The following is a 17,798-nucleotide window of genomic DNA, read 5'->3' on the forward strand; positions in this document are numbered from 1 at the left end:
TAAAACAGAAACAACTTGTATTAAAGAGTCCTTTATTTGAGTCTATAATTTAAATAGAATAAAACCCTATAGAGACTGTATAAACGTGAGATAACCTTTTTTTTTTAGAGGGGTCAAAGGTCAAAGTTCAGGGGTGAAGGGTCAGGGGTCAAAGATCAAATGTCAGGGGTCAAAGGTCAAGAGATACCTATGATGTTTCCCAAAAACAGCCTAAAATACAAGAAAATAGCTGCCGCTAGGCCAAGAAAATAGCTGCCGCTAGGCCAAGAAAATAGCTGCCGCTAGGCCAAGAAAATAGCTGCCGCTAGGCCAAGAAAATAGCTGCCGCTAGGCCAAGAAAATAGCTGCCGCTAGGCCAAGAAATAGCTGCCGCTAGGCCAAGAAAATAGCTGCCGCTAGGCCAAGAAAATAGCTGCCGCTAGGCCAAGAAAATAGCTGCCGCTAGGCCAAGAAAATAGCTGCCGCTAGGCCAAGAAAATAGCTGCCGCTAGGCCAAGAAAATAGCTGCCGCTAGGCCAAGAAAATAGCTGCCGCTAGGCCAAGAAAATAGCTGCCGCTAGGCCAAGAAAATAGCTGCCGCTAGGCCAAGAAAATAGCTGCCGCTAGGCCAAGAAAATAGCTGCCGCTAGGCCAAGAAAATAGCTGCCGCTAGGCCAAGAAAATAGCTGCCGCTAGGCCAAGAAAATAGCTGCCGCTAGGCCAAGAAAATAGCTGCCGCTAGGCCAAGAAAATAGCTGCCGCTAGGCCAAGAAAATAGCTGCCGCTAGGCCAAGAAAATAGCTGCCGCTAGGCCAAGAAAATAGCTGCCGCTAGGCCAAGAAAATAGCTGCCGCTAGGCCAAGAAAATAGCTGCCGCTAGGCCAAGAAAATAGCTGCCGCTAGGCCAAGAAAATAGCTGCCGCTAGGCCAAGAAAATAGCTGCCGCTAGGCCAAGAAAATAGCTGCCGCTAGGCCAAGAAAATAGCTGCCGCTAGGCCAAGAAAATAGCTGCCGCTAGGCCAAGAAAATAGCTGCCGCTAGGCCAAGAAAATAGCTGCCGCTAGGCCAAGAAAATAGCTGCCGCTAGGCCAAGAAAATAGCTGCCGCTAGGCCAAGAAAATAGCTGCCGCTAGGCCAAGAAAATAGCTGCCGCTAGGCCAAGAAAATAGCTGCCGCTAGGCCAAGAAAATAGCTGCCGCTAGGCCAAGAAAATAGCTGCCGCTAGGCCAAGAAAATAGCTGCCGCTAGGCCAAGAAAATAGCTGCCGCTAGGCCAAGAAAATAGCTGCCGCTAGGCCAAGAAAATAGCTGCCGCTAGGCCAAGAAAATAGCTGCCGCTAGGCCAAGAAAATAGCTGCCGCTAGGCCAAGAAAATAGCTGCCGCTAGGCCAAGAAAATAGCTGCCGCTAGGCCAAGAAAATAGCTGCCGCTAGGCCAAGAAAATAGCTGCCGCTAGGCCAAGAAAATAGCTGCCGCTAGGCCAAGAAAATAGCTGCCGCTAGGCCAAGAAAATAGCTGCCGCTAGGCCAAGAAAATAGCTGCCGCTAGGCCAAGAAAATAGCTGCCGCTAGGCCAAGAAAATAGCTGCCGCTAGGCCAAGAAAATAGCTGCCGCTAGGCCAAGAAAATAGCTGCCGCTAGGCCAAGAAAATAGCTGCCGCTAGGCCAAGAAAATAGCTGCCGCTAGGCCAAGAAAATAGCTGCCGCTAGGCCAAGAAAATAGCTGCCGCTAGGCCAAGAAAATAGCTGCCGCTAGGCCAAGAAAATAGCTGCCGCTAGGCCAAGAAAATAGCTGCCGCTAGGCCAAGAAAATAGCTGCCGCTAGGCCAAGAAAATAGCTGCCGCTAGGCCAAGAAAATAGCTGCCGCTAGGCCAAGAAAATAGCTGCCGCTAGGCCAAGAAAATAGCTGCCGCTAGGCCAAGAAAATAGCTGCCGCTAGGCCAAGAAAATAGCTGCCGCTAGGCCAAGAAAATAGCTGCCGCTAGGCCAAGAAAATAGCTGCCGCTAGGCCAAGAAAATAGCTGCCGCTAGGCCAAGAAAATAGCTGCCGCTAGGCCAAGAAAATAGCTGCCGCTAGGCCAAGAAAATAGCTGCCGCTAGGCCAAGAAAATAGCTGCCGCTAGGCCAAGAAAATAGCTGCCGCTAGGCCAAGAAAATAGCTGCCGCTAGGCCAAGAAAATAGCTGCCGCTAGGCCAAGAAAATAGCTGCCGCTAGGCCAAGAAAATAGCTGCCGCTAGGCCAAGAAAATAGCTGCCGCTAGGCCAAGAAAATAGCTGCCGCTAGGCCAAGAAAATAGCTGCCGCTAGGCCAAGAAAATAGCTGCCGCTAGGCCAAGAAAATAGCTGCCGCTAGGCCAAGAAAATAGCTGCCGCTAGGCCAAGAAAATAGCTGCCGCTAGGCCAAGAAAATAGCTGCCGCTAGGCCAAGAAAATAGCTGCCGCTAGGCCAAGAAAATAGCTGCCGCTAGGCCAAGAAAATAGCTGCCGCTAGGCCAAGAAAATAGCTGCCGCTAGGCCAAGAAAATAGCTGCCGCTAGGCCAAGAAAATAGCTGCCGCTAGGCCAAGAAAATAGCTGCCGCTAGGCCAAGAAAATAGCTGCCGCTAGGCCAAGAAAATAGCTGCCGCTAGGCCAAGAAAATAGCTGCCGCTAGGCCAAGAAAATAGCTGCCGCTAGGCCAAGAAAATAGCTGCCGCTAGGCCAAGAAAATAGCTGCCGCTAGGCCAAGAAAATAGCTGCCGCTAGGCCAAGAAAATAGCTGCCGCTAGGCCAAGAAAATAGCTGCCGCTAGGCCAAGAAAATAGCTGCCGCTAGTCCAAGAAAATAGCTGCCGCTAGTCCAAGAAAATAGCTGCCGCTAGTCCAAGAAAATAGCTGCCGCTAGTCCAAGAAAATAGCTGCCGCTAGTCCAAGAAAATAGCTGCCGCTAGTCCAAGAAAATAGCTGCCGCTAGTCCAAGAAAATAGCTGCCGCTAGTCCAAGAAAATAGCTGCCGCTAGTCCAAGAAAATAGCTGCCGCTAGTCCAAGAAAATAGCTGCCGCTAGTCCAAGAAAATAGCTGCCGCTAGTCCAAGAAAATAGCTGCCGCTAGTCCAAGAAAATAGCTGCCGCTAGTCCAAGAAAATAGCTGCCGCTAGTCCAAGAAAATAGCTGCCGCTAGTCCAAGAAAATAGCTGCCGCTAGTCCAAGAAAATAGCTGCCGCTAGTCCAAGAAAATAGCTGCCGCTAGTCCAAGAAAATAGCTGCCGCTAGTCCAAGAAAATAGCTGCCGCTAGTCCAAGAAAATAGCTGCCGCTAGTCCAAGAAAATAGCTGCCGCTAGTCCAAGAAAATAGCTGCCGCTAGTCCAAGAAAATAGCTGCCGCTAGTCCAAGAAAATAGCTGCCGCTAGTCCAAGAAAATAGCTGCCGCTAGTCCAAGAAAATAGCTGCCGCTAGTCCAAGAAAATAGCTGCCGCTAGTCCAAGAAAATAGCTGCCGCTAGTCCAAGAAAATAGCTGCCGCTAGTCCAAGAAAATAGCTGCCGCTAGTCCAAGAAAATAGCTGCCGCTAGTCCAAGAAAATAGCTGCCGCTAGTCCAAGAAAATAGCTGCCGCTAGTCCAAGAAAATAGCTGCCGCTAGTCCAAGAAAATAGCTGCCGCTAGTCCAAGAAAATAGCTGCCGCTAGTCCAAGAAAATAGCTGCCGCTAGTCCAAGAAAATAGCTGCCGCTAGTCCAAGAAAATAGCTGCCGCTAGTCCAAGAAAATAGCTGCCGCTAGTCCAAGAAAATAGCTGCCGCTAGTCCAAGAAAATAGCTGCCGCTAGTCCAAGAAAATAGCTGCCGCTAGTCCAAGAAAATAGCTGCCGCTAGTCCAAGAAAATAGCTGCCGCTAGTCCAAGAAAATAGCTGCCGCTAGTCCAAGAAAATAGCTGCCGCTAGTCCAAGAAAATAGCTGCCGCTAGTCCAAGAAAATAGCTGCCGCTAGTCCAAGAAAATAGCTGCCGCTAGTCCAAGAAAATAGCTGCCGCTAGTCCAAGAAAATAGCTGCCGCTAGTCCAAGAAAATAGCTGCCGCTAGTCCAAGAAAATAGCTGCCGCTAGTCCAAGAAAATAGCTGCCGCTAGTCCAAGAAAATAGCTGCCGCTAGTCCAAGAAAATAGCTGCCGCTAGTCCAAGAAAATAGCTGCCGCTAGTCCAAGAAAATAGCTGCCGCTAGTCCAAGAAAATAGCTGCCGCTAGTCCAAGAAAATAGCTGCCGCTAGTCCAAGAAAATAGCTGCCGCTAGTCCAAGAAAATAGCTGCCGCTAGTCCAAGAAAATAGCTGCCGCTAGTCCAAGAAAATAGCTGCCGCTAGTCCAAGAAAATAGCTGCCGCTAGTCCAAGAAAATAGCTGCCGCTAGTCCAAGAAAATAGCTGCCGCTAGTCCAAGAAAATAGCTGCCGCTAGTCCAAGAAAATAGCTGCCGCTAGTCCAAGAAAATAGCTGCCGCTAGTCCAAGAAAATAGCTGCCGCTAGTCCAAGAAAATAGCTGCCGCTAGTCCAAGAAAATAGCTGCCGCTAGTCCAAGAAAATAGCTGCCGCTAGTCCAAGAAAATAGCTGCCGCTAGTCCAAGAAAATAGCTGCCGCTAGTCCAAGAAAATAGCTGCCGCTAGTCCAAGAAAATAGCTGCCGCTAGTCCAAGAAAATAGCTGCCGCTAGTCCAAGAAAATAGCTGCCGCTAGTCCAAGAAAATAGCTGCCGCTAGTCCAAGAAAATAGCTGCCGCTAGTCCAAGAAAATAGCTGCCGCTAGTCCAAGAAAATAGCTGCCGCTAGTCCAAGAAAATAGCTGCCGCTAGTCCAAGAAAATAGCTGCCGCTAGTCCAAGAAAATAGCTGCCGCTAGTCCAAGAAAATAGCTGCCGCTAGTCCAAGAAAATAGCTGCCGCTAGTCCAAGAAAATAGCTGCCGCTAGTCCAAGAAAATAGCTGCCGCTAGTCCAAGAAAATAGCTGCCGCTAGTCCAAGAAAATAGCTGCCGCTAGTCCAAGAAAATAGCTGCCGCTAGTCCAAGAAAATAGCTGCCGCTAGTCCAAGAAAATAGCTGCCGCTAGTCCAAGAAAATAGCTGCCGCTAGTCCAAGAAAATAGCTGCCGCTAGTCCAAGAAAATAGCTGCCGCTAGTCCAAGAAATAGCTGCCGCTAGTCCAAGAAAATAGCTGCCGCTAGTCCAAGAAAATAGCTGCCGCTAGTCCAAGAAAATAGCTGCCGCTAGTCCAAGAAAATAGCTGCCGCTAGTCCAAGAAAATAGCTGCCGCTAGTCCAAGAAAATAGCTGCCGCTAGTCCAAGAAAATAGCTGCCGCTAGTCCAAGAAAATAGCTGCCGCTAGTCCAAGAAAATAGCTGCCGCTAGTCCAAGAAAATAGCGTCCTTTGTCCTTTGTCCTTTGTCCTTTGTCCTTTGTCCTTTGTCCTTTGTCCTTTGTCCTTTGTCCTTTGTCCTTTGTCCTTTGTCCTTTGTCCTTTGTCCTTTGTCCTTTGTCCTTTGTCCTTTGTCCTTTGTCCTTTGTCCTTTGTCCTTTGTCCTTTGTCCTTTGTCCTTTGTCCTTTGTCCTTTGTCCTTTGTCCTTTGTCCTTTGTCCTTTGTCCTTTGTCCTTTGTCCTTTGTCCTTTGTCCTTTGTCCTTTGTCCTTTGTCCTTTGTCCTTTGTCCTTTGTCCTTTGTCCTTTGTCCTTTGTCCTTTGTCCTTTGTCCTTTGTCCTTTGTCCTTTGTCCTTTGTCCTTTGTCCTTTGTCCTTTGTCCTTTGTCCTTTGTCCTTTGTCCTTTGTCCTTTGTCCTTTGTCCTTTGTCCTTTGTCCTTTGTCCTTTGTCCTTTGTCCTTGTCCTTTGTCCTTTGTCCTTTGTCCTTTGTCCTTTGTCCTTTGTCCTTTGTCCTTTGTCCTTTGTCCTTTGTCCTTTGTCCTTTGTCCTTTGTCCTTTGTCCTTTGTCCTTTGTCCTTTGTCCTTTGTCCTTTGTCCTTTGTCCTTTGTCCTTTGTCCTTTGTCCTTTGTCCTTTGTCCTTTGTCCTTTGTCCTTTGTCCTTTGTCCTTTGTCCTTTGTCCTTTGTCCTTTGTCCTTTGTCCTTTGTCCTTTGTCCTTTGTCCTTTGTCCTTTGTCCTTTGTCCTTTGTCCTTTGTCCTTTGTCCTTTGTCCTTTGTCCTTTGTCCTTTGTCCTTTGTCCTTTGTCCTTTGTCCTTTGTCCTTTGTCCTTTGTCCTTTGTCCTTTGTCCTTTGTCCTTTGTCCTTTGTCCTTTGTCCTTTGTCCTTTGTCCTTTGTCCTTTGTCCTTTGTCCTTTGTCCTTTGTCCTTTGTCCTTTGTCCTTTGTCCTTTGTCCTTTGTCCTTTGTCCTTTGTCCTTTGTCCTTTGTCCTTTGTCCTTTGTCCTTTGTCCTTTGTCCTTTGTCCTTTGTCCTTTGTCCTTTGTCCTTTGTCCTTTGTCCTTTGTCCTTTGTCCTTTGTCCTTTGTCCTTTGTCCTTTGTCCTTTGTCCTTTGTCCTTTGTCCTTTGTCCTTTGTCCTTTGTCCTTTGTCCTTTGTCCTTTGTCCTTTGTCCTTTGTCCTTTGTCCTTTGTCCTTTGTCCTTTGTCCTTTGTCCTTTGTCCTTTGTCCTTTGTCCTTTGTCCTTTGTCCTTTGTCCTTTGTCCTTTGTCCTTTGTCCTTTGTCCTTTGTCCTTTGTCCTTTGTCCTTTGTCCTTTGTCCTTTGTCCTTTGTCCTTTGTCCTTTGTCCTTTGTCCTTTGTCCTTTGTCCTTTGTCCTTTGTCCTTTGTCCTTTGTCCTTTGTCCTTTGTCCTTTGTCCTTTGTCCTTTGTCCTTTGTCCTTTGTCCTTTGTCCTTTGTCCTTTGTCCTTTGTCCTTTGTCCTTTGTCCTTTGTCCTTTGTCCTTTGTCCTTTGTCCTTTGTCCTTTGTCCTTTGTCCTTTGTCCTTTGTCCTTTGTCCTTGTCCTTTGTCCTTTGTCCTTTGTCCTTTGTCCTTTGTCCTTTGTCCTTTGTCCTTTGTCCTTTGTCCTTTGTCCTTTGTCCTTTGTCCTTTGTCCTTTGTCCTTTGTCCTTTGTCCTTTGTCCTTTGTCCTTTGTCCTTTGTCCTTTGTCCTTTGTCCTTTGTCCTTTGTCCTTTGTCCTTTGTCCTTTGTCCTTTGTCCTTTGTCCTTTGTCCTTTGTCCTTTGTCCTTTGTCCTTTGTCCTTTGTCCTTTGTCCTTTGTCCTTTGTCCTTTGTCCTTTGTCCTTTGTCCTTTGTCCTTTGTCCTTTGTCCTTTGTCCTTGTCCTTGTCCTTCGTCCTTCGTCCTTCGTCCTTCGTCCTTCGTCCTTCGTCCTTCGTCCTTCGTCCTTCGTCCTTCGTCCTTCGTCCTTCGTCCTTCGTCCTTCGTCCTTCGTCCTTCGTCCTTCGTCCTTCGTCCTTCGTCCTTCGTCCTTCGTCCTTCGTCCTTCGTCCTTCGTCCTTCGTCCTTCGTCCTTCGTCCTTCGTCCTTCGTCCTTCGTCCTTCGTCCTTCGTCCTTCGTCCTTCGTCCTTCGTCCTTCGTCCTTCGTCCTTCGTCCTTCGTCCTTCGTCCTTCGTCCTTCGTCCTTCGTCCTTCGTCCTTCGTCCTTCGTCCTTCGTCCTTCGTCCTTCGTCCTTCGTCCTTCGTCCTTCGTCCTTCGTCCTTCGTCCTTCGTCCTTCGTCCTTCGTCCTTCGTCCTTCGTCCTTCGTCCTTCGTCCTTCGTCCTTCGTCCTTCGTCCTTCGTCCTTCGTCCTTCGTCCTTCGTCCTTCGTCCTTCGTCCTTCGTCCTTCGTCCTTCGTCCTTCGTCCTTCGTCCTTCGTCCTTCGTCCTTCGTCCTTCGTCCTTCGTCCTTCGTCCTTCGTCCTTCGTCCTTCGTCCTTCGTCCTTCGTCCTTCGTCCTTCGTCCTTCGTCCTTCGTCCTTCGTCCTTCGTCCTTCGTCCTTCGTCCTTCGTCCTTCGTCCTTCGTCCTTCGTCCTTCGTCCTTCGTCCTTCGTCCTTCGTCCTTCGTCCTTCGTCCTTCGTCCTTCGTCCTTCGTCCTTCGTCCTTCGTCCTTCGTCCTTCGTCCTTCGTCCTTCGTCCTTCGTCCTTCGTCCTTCGTCCTTCGTCCTTCGTCCTTCGTCCTTCGTCCTTCGTCCTTCGTCCTTCGTCCTTCGTCCTTCGTCCTTCGTCCTTCGTCCTTCGTCCTTCGTCCTTCGTCCTTCGTCCTTCGTCCTTCGTCCTTCGTCCTTCGTCCTTCGTCCTTCGTCCTTCGTCCTTCGTCCTTCGATGTTTATATATATATACATACATTGCACAGGTGCTAAACAATAGGTGATCTGCAATCGGCTTATCTACATAACAATAGGTTAATCAACATAACAATGGGATGATATACAGAACAATTGGGTTTTAAACATAACAATAGAGAATCAACATAACAATGGGATGATATACAGAACAATTGGGTTTTAAACATAACAATAGAGAATCAACATAACAATGGGTGATCTGCATAACAATAGGGTTATAAACAAAACAACGGGGATTAACATAACGATGGGATGATCGACAGAAAAATAGGGTTTTCAATATAACAATGGGGGTAAGCAACATAACAATAGATAATCAAAAGTACACAATTGTTTTTTTTTCATATCATCAACACATTATTATATGTATTTATTTCACATTTTAAGCCATACATGTTTAATGTTCAACTAACTGGCAAGAGAAGTTGAACATTTAAACTTAAATGTAACACAAACGTCCTTTTCATACCGATACTTACACAATGTAATGGGGCAGTTTTCATAACCCTAAGTTAATCTACATAACAATGCATGAACCTACATAACAATCCACAGCACACAGTTGAGTTTTAATCCATATCATCAACATATGTATTTATTTCACCCTGTAAGCCATACACGTATACTGTTCAACTACCAGATATAAGTAATTGAACTTCTAAACTTAACTTTTATTTATTTATTACAGATATTACTATACAAAAATAGCTTGTTGCTACATAGATTGGTTTGATGACATTAGTCTAGAACAGGGTGGACCACGTGAAGGTTGTCATCTCCCACCCCACAACAGATACTTTAGAACAATTACAAGAGTTACTTATACCAGTGTGCCACACAATTATTTACCACTCTAATAAAGTATTAATCAAAACCAGGTACATGTCAATTAAAACCTCGTTATTGAGAACCCATACACCCTATACACGCTAAATTTACACACAACCAAAACATACGTTACTGCAGCCGCATCTCATTACAAGAGATTTAATAAATTTACTTCCTTTCAAAGAAACAAAGTATGTTTACTGATAAGCCCATGTTTTATGAACGATGAATGTTTTACGCTTGTAATGAGGTACTTCATATACCAGCATGAAACTTAATCATACTTGCAATAAGGGTACTTTATTGCAAATTTGATATTCTTGCATACTTGTAATGAAGTACCTCATTACAAGAATGCAATCATTCATAGAAATACATGTACAAGTAATATACATGTATTTGGTCAACATACTTGCAATGAAGTACCCCATTACAAGTATGTTGACAACATTCTGAGCATCAACTTCGTATAGGAAACCACTTTTATTGTTACCAAAAAGATAGTCATTATTGTGGTGAAGTTCAATCTTGCTGCAGATGAGTTCTAGAAGATCAAGTGCTCCATTATTGTTCATGGGAAAGCTTGTCCAGAATGAAGACGACTCAAAATAAACTGTTCCATATTGTTTACATCCTCAGGTGAATCGATCATTTAATTCACTCATGTCCAATTTCAGCTCCAACAGATATTAAAATGCTGGCTTGCCCTAATGTCCCATCCGCACGAATTGTAAATGAATAGTCTCACTCATGCTGAACTGCATGCTGAACTGCACATCGAAAATTCCACTGATGTATGCCATTGCTTTCAACTGCCTCCGAACATCAAATAGGTCTACATGAGTAAAAAGGGTAAAATAAAGGTCACTTTCAACTTAAACATCAAAGCAAGCCAGAGACTACATGTTAAATTGAACTATTAAATCTATGTTATTGATTGGAGAATTTGAGAATTTTCAAACGAAATTTGATTTAGCGCTAACAGCCTGGCTTAAACCTGTTTGCCAAATACCAGAGCCAAAATGCATATCTTTTTCAAGTTAATGTTAATCAACTGCAAATATAATTTGCAATCTTTGATTGTTCATACCTTAAAGATACACACACCCTTTATCAGTCAGTTATTTCTGTTCATCTTAGCGGTGAGGTGATGAAAGTACAAAGATGTCACACTCCTGACCTCCGACAAGACTCCCATCATTAGCATCTTTATGGTCCATGTTGACAACAGGGCTTCAACGCAGATGCGAAGTCCAGATGATAACCTAATACACAACAAGCCAACAGTTGTTTTGAAATGTGCCAAAGATTAAACTTCAATTCGGCCATAGATTTGTTTACAGCACACCACAAAAACACTTTACTTTCCTTTTCAAAAACTTACCTTGAAGTTGAATACTTCAGCTTGGTAGTAATAGTGTCCTTGGATGTTATTTCCTCTAGCCAAGCCACACCTGATTGATGCTTTCAATATCCACGTTGTTGGAGGAACACTGCATCAGAATAATCTCTTGACAATCTGGAACAGTCATAAATCAAGTCAACATTAGATGAAGACCGTGGTCAAATTAACAAAGAAGTCTCTAGTTCAACTTTAGCAATGTATAATTTCCAAAAGATGACGATTTCAATTATCTTCATGCCAAAATTTAACATTGACTACATCAGTCTTAACAGACAATACATTTTGTTACACATATTGGTGTATGGGTAAAAACCAAAATAAATAGACAATAAATTCTTACATTTGAAAATTGTATACAAATTTTCAAAGACCCCAATAAATACACAAACTTTACAGGAAAAGTGTCATTTTGTCCATGTTGCACTTGCAGATGTAGTGCTTGTGACAAGTGAAACCTTTGAAGTCGTGGAAGTTGTAGAAACAATATTTAGTTTTCAAGTGTACATGTATTTGAGCCATTCAATCAAACATATTCCTGACATGCAGGTGGTTAAATTTGTTCATAAACAACAAATATTCAAAAGCAATTTTAAAAAAAATGCATTTTAAATTGTTTCCACACCCTCAACCTTCCAAGTTTCAAGACAAAAATAAATTAGTTCTTACCTGGACTTGGCTTCAACCAAGTTGTTGGTGAGTAGATGTCATCCCTCGTCGCAAAGTAACACAACCTTGTCATGGTTCCCGTGGTAAGCTTGTTGATATTTAGATGTCATCCCTCACACAGCAACACTCCATGTAGTCATGGTTCCCGTAAACAACTCATTGATGAGTAGATGTCACCCCTCGCAGTGACACACCTTCGTGGTGTCATGGCTCCTGTTGAGAGCTTGTTGATGAGTAGATGTACATCCTTCTTACAGCAAGACACACCCTGAGCGTTGAACCTGTGGAATATTCTTCCAAAAAGCATAAAGTTTATATTTCGTTTTATGACTTTGTCCACACTGACACTAGGCTTGTTTTGACATGATCGCTTCAAATGCTATTTCCTTGAACAAAAACATGTAATTTCATCTATTGTTGCACCACTGCCCTATTGTTGAAGTTTTTAAAGGTTTTACATCAAATAGTCTGGGTTTTCACTCCACAGAAAAAAATCTTAAGTTTGTAAAAGTCTTGGTTAAGTGGATAGTCTTTTAAACGTAGATTCATGGTTCAAAATACAGGTCCTCATTTAGATTGAGTTAAGCTGAGTTAACAGAGAAATTTTACCTCAAGGTTCCAGGCTGTAACTTGTAAATAAGTAGATGTCATTCTACTTACAGCAATGCACACCTCTGACTTTGAGCTTTGAACCTGTGGAATTTTCTTCCGAAAAGCATAAAGACTGCCTGGGTTAGAACATCTCTGAAAACAAATACAACTAGAAAGACTATTTCTTTTACAAACAGAAACACATAGACTTTTGTGATTGCATTATATAGTTTTTATTCTGTTCTATGACTACATTATGCACGTTAACACTGGGCTTACTTTGAATGCAGTAATCAAAATATGCAACATGATATCTTCAAATGCTATTTCCTTGACAATTAAGTTTTTCAGATAGAAGTATATTTGCCTCTTTTTCATTGTGTCTCATGTAATTATTATTCCTATAAGTATTCAAATATCTTTGCTCAATATATATTAGATACATGTACACTTTGCAATTTGGAAATAAATGTAGAAATAAATTGAATAAAAGAATTTCCCTGGAGGGAATTGGTATAAATTTCGCAGTTAATTATCTTTCAGATTAAAACTAATCCATTTTATTATAAATAATATCATAAATGTGTTTTGCACGGTGTAAATCAACTTACCATTGAAAAGTTCACATCTAACTTCCTTTTTACCATAACACACCTAGCCAAGGTCATCCATGTTCCAACTGATAGCCTCAATGATGTCACTCTATCTTCAGTCCTGATAAACAAATCAAATAACACTGTTTGAGACATGATAACCTTACAAGTACTTAATAATTTGGAAGGCTAATCATCCCTAGTCGCAGCTAAGAGCTGAATAGCGAAGGACACGGCAAAAACATGTCCGAAAAGCAAGCATGCAAGGGCACCTTTGGCAGCCAGCCACATTAATCCATTATGACCAAGGAGCACAGCCAGATATCGAAAGTGTTTGAATTTTCCCGAGGGAGGAAAACCGGATGGTCTGGAAAATCCTCAAGGCACAGCTGCGAACCAGGGCACAACTCAACTCGCATATGGCCCTGGCTGGGTATCGAACCAGGGTCACCTTGGTGAGAGGCTAGCGGTTTACGCATAGGGCAACCATGCCACCCAAATACTTTTTTGATAAACAAATCAAATACCACTGTTTGAGACATGATAACCTTACAAGAAATTACGGGAGGCTAATCATCCCTACTCGCAGCTAAGAGCTGAATAGCGAAGGACCGGGCTACAACGTGTTCGAGAAGCAGGCATGCAAGGGGGCCTTTGGCAGCCAGCCAAATCAATCCATTATGACCACGTGGCACAGCGAGAGATCGAAAGTGCTTGATTTTCCAAACCAGCGCACAACTCAACTCACATATGGCCCTGGCCAGGTATCGAACCAGGGTCACCTTGGTGATAGGCGAGCACTTAACGCATTGGGCAACCATGCCAACCAAATACTTGTTTAAAAAACACTATACACAAGCTACACAAAAAATGTAATTTGATCTACAGTTGCATCACTGGCCCATTGTTGAAGTTTTTAAAGGTTTCACAACAATAGTCTTGGTTTGACTGAATATCAAAACAACGACAGTTGTGACTCGAGGTAAACTTCTTCATACACATACATAGTACATCTCCTCAGAAAAAATCTTATGTTTGTAAAAGTCTTGGTTAAGCGGATAGTAATTTAAATGTAGATTCATGGTTCAAAGTACAGGTCCGCAAATACATTGAACTATCGAGCTGAGTTAATAGAGAAATCTTACCTCAAGGTTCCAGTGTCTGTAACTTGTTAATGAGTAGATGTCATTCCTCTTACAGCAACGCACACCTCCGACTCCGAGCGTTGAACCTGTGGAATTTTCTTCCAAAAAGCATAAAGACTGCCCCGTATTAGAACATCATAAACAAAATACAACTAGAAAAACATAGACTTTTGTGATTGCATTCTATAGTTAATATTTTGTTCATGACTAAATGCACATTAACACTAGGCTTACTTGACTGCAGCAATCCAAATATGCAACATGATATCTTCAAATGCTATTTACTTGACAATAAAGTATTTCAGATAGAAGTATATTTGCCTCCTTTTTATTGTGTCTCATGAAGCTATTATTCTAATAGGTCTTCACATATCTTTGTCCAATATATCTTTGATACGTGTAGACTTTGCATTATGGAAATTATAAAAGTAGAGTTGAATTGAACTATTTCTGCGGGGGGAATTGGTACTGGTATACATTAAGTAATTATTGATCTTTCAGATTAAAACTAATCCATTTTAATATGAATAACTATCATGCTTCGTGTAAGTCAACTTACCATTTAAAAGTTCACATCTAACTGCCTTCTTACCATAACACACCTATCCAAGGTAATCAAGGTTCCAACTGATAGCCTCAATGATGTCACTCCATCTTCAGTCCTGATAAACAAATCAAATGAGACATGACAAGTACTTAATAATTCTGGAGGCTAATCATCCCTACTCGCAGCTAAGAGCTGAATTGCGAAGGACACTGCTACAATGTGTTTGAAAAGCAGGAATGCAAGGGCACCTTTGGCAGCCAGCCAAATCAATCCATTATGACCACGTGGCACAGCGAGAGATCGAAAGTGCTCGATTTTCCCCGAAGGAAGAAAACTGGAAGGTCTGGAAAACCTTCATGGCACAGCTGAGAACCAACGCACAACTCAACTCACATGGCCCTGGCCGGGTATCGAACCAGGGTCACCTTGGTGAGAGGCGAGTGCTTTATCAAGCAAGCCAACCATGCCACCCAAATACTTGTTTGAAGAATACTATACACAAGCTACGAAGTCTTGTTTAAAAAAAATATGTAATTTGATCTATAGTTGCACCACTGGGCTATTGTTGAAGTTTTTTAAGGTTTTACATCAAATAGTCTGGGTTTTGACTGTACAGAAAAATTCTGTTTGTAAAAGTTTGGCTAAGCGGATAGTAATTTAAACATACATTCATGGTTCAAATAGAGGTACGCATATACGTACATTTAGTTATCAAGCGGAATTAATAGATAAATCTTACCTTAAGGTTCCAGTCTGTAACATGTTAATGAGTAGATGTAAATCTTCTTACAGCAACGCACACCTCTGACTCCGAGCGTTGAACCTGTGGAATTTTCTTCCAAAAAACATAAAAACTGCCCCATGTTAGAACATCTCTAAAATAAAATACAACTAGAAAGACTAATTCATTTACAAACCGAAAAACATTGACCTTTGTGATTGTATTATATAGTTTATTATTTTTTGTTCTATGACTATATGCACATTAAAACTAGGCTCATTTTGAAAGCAGCAATTAAAATATGCATCATGACATCTTCAAACGATATTTCCTTGACAATTAAGTATTTCAGATAGAAGTACATTTGCCTCTTTTTCATTGTGTCTCATGTAATTATTATTCGAATAGTTCTTCACATATTATCTTTGTTCACTCTATCTTTAAAACATGTAGACTTTGCCTTATGGAAATAAATATAGAGTTGAATTGAATTGAAGTATTTCTCTGGAGGGAATCGGTACTGGTATAAATTTGGTAGTTAATTAATTTTATTCTCAATAATTATCATGCTTTGTGTAAGTCAACTTACCATTTAAAAGTTCACATCTCACTGCCTTCTTACCATAACACACCTATCCAAGGTCATCCAGGTTCCAACTGAGAGACGAACTGTTGTCCATTGACCAGTACACCCATCTGATGTCATCTTAGCCCCATGCTCTCAGCGTGCCATCATTGCAGTATAAACAAAACAGAAAAATACAAATATATATAATCTCAATTCAATACAAATAGTTGGGGGTTATTTGAGGTGCATGGAAACCATTGTTATAGGACCCAGTGTGATTAATTAGTGGATTAGAGATGATGCAATATCAAAAGCAGGAGGTTAAAAAATATGTTAGCTTGTTAAATATCATGCAGAGTTATTAGGTGCAAGTGCATTGTGCTGAAGTGAGAGGCGCATCTGCACATATTTCCCTTCACGTCTAAATGGAGCTTATGACATCCATTTAAGAGTTTCTTGCGATTCAAATCCAACCCGACCATCTGGATGACTGTGCAGGGTACCAATGATCATCGATGCTAGCTCCAGCCTAACCTCTGAAAGTATTTCAAGGTGACCTGTAAAAAAAGAAAAAAAAACACACTCTTCAGGGTTACAAGTTAACCACCTTACTCGGTCTCATGATAAATACAGTCACAAAACGGCATGACAGCACATTGTGTGCTCTGTGCGTAGTGTTACAGCAAATTTACAAATTTATTACAGACACTTTTTAAGGTTATACCAAGTAATCGTAAGATGGATTTTCACCCAGGGTGCATGCATACAGGGACTGGAAGCAAACATCATTAGATCTTGGCTGATTGATTTCACGCTCAGGGTAAAGGGGCACATGAAAGAAAAGCAAAAACAAATGTTAACGGCAGTGGACACTATTGGTAATTACTCAAAATAATTATTGACATAAAATCTAACTTGGTAGTCAGTTAACAAATCAGTGGGTAGTTCCAAGGAAAGGTTTATTTTCTAAAAATATAATCAATATTTGAAAGTGCCCAGGACATTAACAATAATTTAGATATGCACACTGATTTTTTTTACGTGTGCTCCCATTTATTCTGATGACAAATCAAATAATAAACTAATCGCTTGGGGGCAATCTTGATTTGCTATCAATACCTGCATTTCAACAGTATTATATGCCATGTGACCTTTGACCTTGAGGCTGACCTTGACCTATGTCACCTTAGCCGGGCAACCCCTCTAGAAAAGTTCTGCGGGTCCTATAGAACAACTCTACACAAGTTAGTGTCTAAAATATTGCTTGCCAACCTTGATTTACAATCAATATCTGCACAGGTAGAGGGCAGGTTGAGTAGACAGTTAACAAAATCAAAGGTGTCTGTTATAATCAAAACTAAAGATTTGAAAAAGTCCTACATGTAATGTTTTAAGTTTTGAAGTCTTACTAAAAAATTCAAGTGTGCTTACATTTATTCTGAGGACAATTAAGCAATGAGGAAATCATTGATATATCTAGGGGGCAATCATTTTGCAAACGGTATTACTTCAGACAGAAATGCATTTTTTGGACAATTGGTCCAAGAGTAAAACTATGGAAGTCTTAAAACTAAATTGTATTTGAAACCTTTTTGATCATTACCAAAATGCATCAGACAATTATGATGCATTATGCATGACCCTAAGTTTTTAACTTTGGTATTAACTGACAGTGTGATACAATATAAACACTTCTTAATGCGCCATTGATATACAATTATTGTATGGCCAAAGAGTTGGCTTGACTTACCAAGTAGTTAGATGTAATTCCACTCCTGGTGTATATACAGGGACAAAAGCATGAAACATCATGATCTTGGCTGGTTGAATTCAACAAGTACACTCAGGGTAAAGGGGTAGATGAAAGAAAAGCAAAAACAACTGTTGAGTAAACGAGCTGGCATTTTGATCTCAATTAAGGCTTGCAAAAGTAAACTTTCTATTGACAAGATGGGAAGCAGTAAGCACATGTTTTTCACTGGCATTAGACAGTCCCAAGAAATAAAATAGGTGCAGGCCGGTCATAAAGGACAGGTTGTATTGACAATTGATAAACCAACGAGTCAGTTCCAAAGAAAGATTTCTTTGCAACTAAAAAGTTTATAAAGTGCCCAAGCGATTTAAATTATAATTTGGACACACGTGCTGGTTTTGGCAAATTCATACAGAGAGTGTATTGTTTTTCTCAATAAAACAACTGTTGAATACTCTTGTTTTTGTGGCAGTTATAAAGTTTGGATAATGTAGAAAAATTGAAACACGTACATAAAAAATCAAGGCAACTAAACATCTCAATTTAGTCAAAAGCCCATTAAATCAATTTTCGTTAAAAATGTAAGAGCTGGCATTTTGATCTCAATTAAGGCTTGCAAAAGTAAACTTTGTATTGACAAGATGGGAAGCAGTAAGCACATGTTTTTCACTGGCATTAGACAGTCCCAAGAAATAAAATAGGTGCAGGCCGGTCATAAAGGACAGGTTGTATTGACAATTG

At 41.9% G+C, this 17,798-nt stretch overlaps 1 long non-coding RNA gene across 1 annotated transcript; it reads right to left on the reverse strand.

Annotated features, from left to right (window-relative positions):
* Positions 1 to 10,496: 10,496 nt before the first annotated feature.
* On the reverse strand, positions 10,497 to 14,887 carry LOC117305752. The gene is made up of 4 exons (XR_004520721.1): positions 14,755 to 14,887; positions 13,469 to 14,130; positions 11,140 to 11,432; positions 10,497 to 10,587 (listed from the first exon to the last, which is right to left on the reverse strand). It is a non-coding gene; the product is annotated as an uncharacterized LOC117305752 (long non-coding RNA).
* Between the last annotated feature and the right edge of the window lie 2,911 nt (positions 14,888 to 17,798).

The sequence above is a fragment of the Asterias rubens genome, unplaced genomic scaffold (assembly GCF_902459465.1).
Source record: "Asterias rubens unplaced genomic scaffold, eAstRub1.3, whole genome shotgun sequence".
In the NCBI taxonomy this organism is placed as follows: domain Eukaryota; kingdom Metazoa; phylum Echinodermata; class Asteroidea; order Forcipulatida; family Asteriidae; genus Asterias; species Asterias rubens.